The sequence below is a fragment of the Salmo salar genome, chromosome ssa20 (assembly GCF_905237065.1).
Source record: "Salmo salar chromosome ssa20, Ssal_v3.1, whole genome shotgun sequence".
NCBI classification, from domain to species: Eukaryota; Metazoa; Chordata; class Actinopteri; order Salmoniformes; family Salmonidae; genus Salmo; species Salmo salar.
This window is the reverse complement of record NC_059461.1, coordinates 15,527,792-15,530,217: the sequence shown is the minus strand read 5'-3', so window position 1 is coordinate 15,530,217 and position 2,426 is coordinate 15,527,792.

Below are 2,426 nucleotides of genomic sequence, written 5' to 3'. Positions count from 1 at the left end.
GCTCCCTCCACAGATTTTCTATGGGATTAAGGTCTGGAGACTGGCTAGGCCACTCCAGGACCTTAATGTGCTTCTTCTTGAGCCACTCCTTTGTTTCCTTGGCTGTGTGTTTTGGGTCATTGTCATGCTGGAATACCCATCCACGACCCATTTTCAATGCCCTGGCTGAGGGAACGAGGTTCTCACCCAGGATTTGACGGTACATGGCCCCGTCCATCGTCCCTTTGACGCGGTGAAGTTGTCCTGTCCCCTTAGCAGAAAAACACCCCCAAAGCATAATGTTTCCACCTCCATGTTTGATGGTGGGGATGGTGTTCTTGGGGTCATAGGCAGCATTCCTCCTCCTCCAAACACGGCGAGTTGAGTTGATGCCAAAGAGCTCCATTTTGGTCTCATCTGACCACAACACTTTCGCCAGTTGTCCTCTGAATCATTCAGATGTTCATTGGCAAACTTCAGACGGGCATGTATATGTGCTTTCTTGAGCAGGGGGACCTTGCGGGCGCTGCAGGATTTCTGTCCTTCACGGCGTAGTGTGTTACCAATTGTTTTCTTGGTGACTATGGTCCCAGCTGCCTTGAGATCATTGACAAGATCCTCCCGTGTAGGTCTGGGCTGATTCCTCACCGTTCTCAGATCATTGCAACTCCACGAGGTGAGATCTTGGATGGAGCCCCAGGCCGAGGGAGATTGACAGTTCTTTTGTGTTTTTTCCATTTGCGAATAATCGCACCAACTGTTGTCACCTTCTCACCAAGCTGCTTGGCAATGGTCTTGTAGCCCATTCCAGCCTTGTGTAGGTCTACAATCTTGTCCCTGACATCCTTGGAGAGCTCTTTGGTCTTGGCCATGGTGGAGAGTTTGGAATCTGATTGATTGATTGCTTCTGTGGACAGGTGTCTTTTATACAGGTAACAAGCTGCGGTTAGGAGCACTCCCTTTAAGAGTGTGCTCCTAATCTCAGCTCGTTACCTGTATAAAATACACCTGGGAGCCAGAAATCTTTCTGATTGAGAGGGGGTCAAATGCTTATTTCCCTCATTAAAATGCAAATCAATTTATAACATTTTTGACATGTGTTTTTCTGGATTGTTTTGTTGTTATTCTGTCTCTCATTGTTCAAATAAACCTACCATTAAAAGGATAGACTGATCATTTCTTTGTCAGTGGGCAAACGTACAAAATCAGCAGGGGATCAAATACTTTTTTCCCTCACTGTAAGTACATGTCCTTGTATTCTGTCTGGCCCCGCGAATGTTAACCTGTTTAAAGGTCTTACTCACATCGGCTATGGAGAGAGCACACATTCGTCCGGAACAGCTGGTGCTCTCGTGCATGGTTCAGTGTTGCTTGCCTCGAAGCTAGCATAGAGGTATTTAGCTCATCTGGTAGGCTTGTGTCACTGGGCAGCTCGTGGCTGGGTTTCCATTTGTAGTCCATGATAGTTTGCAAGTACTGCCACATCTGTAGAATGTCAGAGCCGGCGTAGTAGGATTACATCTTAGTCCTGTATTGACGCCTTGCCTGTAATCCATGGCATCTGGTTGGGGTATGTACAGTGTCTTCAGAAGGTATTCACACCCCTTGACTCATTCTGTTGTGTTACAGCCTGAATTTCAAATGGATCAAATTTAGATTTTTTTTGTCCCTGGCGTAACCACAATACCCCATAATGTCAAAGTGGAATGATGTTTTTTTAAATGTTTACAAATTAATGAAAAATGAAAACCTGAAATGTCTTGAGGCAATAAGTATTCAACCCCTTTGTTATGGCAAGGCTAAATAAGTTTAGGAGTGAAAATGTGCTTAACAAGTCACATAATAACTTCAACAATAGGACAGAGGGCAATGGCGGTCTATTTCCTCGTCGATAAAGGCTCATCGAGATGCCACCTCACCTGCCTCTCTATTGCAGCCGCCGCTCAGTAAAAACCATCCGACCACCCCGATTTTGCATAAAGCGGCTATTTAGATTTTTTTTCAATTATTGTTATACACATGTGTGGTCTACCTTAGTTGAATGCACTGATTGTTAGTCGCTCTGGGTAAGAGCGCCTGCTAAATGACTAAATGTTTTATCTAAAATGTACTGCTTCGCTTGTGTCCAGAGAAGATAGTGGAGTTGAAATAAAATGACTTTGTACCATCTGTCTCTTGATTGGTAACTAACATTTGGGGTTTGAGCTCACAAAATAGTTTAATCAGATTCTGTTTTTTTTTGCTCTATGTCTACATTCTAGACTGTAATACCTTCCCTTTCTTTAGTCATTTTGGTAGATAAGGATGAACAGAAGATGATTCCCTTGAGCCGTTTTTAGTAGCTTACAGGTGGCATAACACCAACAAGAGCCATCCATATCAAATGCCAATGAGGCCAACCAACCACTGACTTATCAACAGCGCGTTCCGAGGTGGAGGGAGCGAGC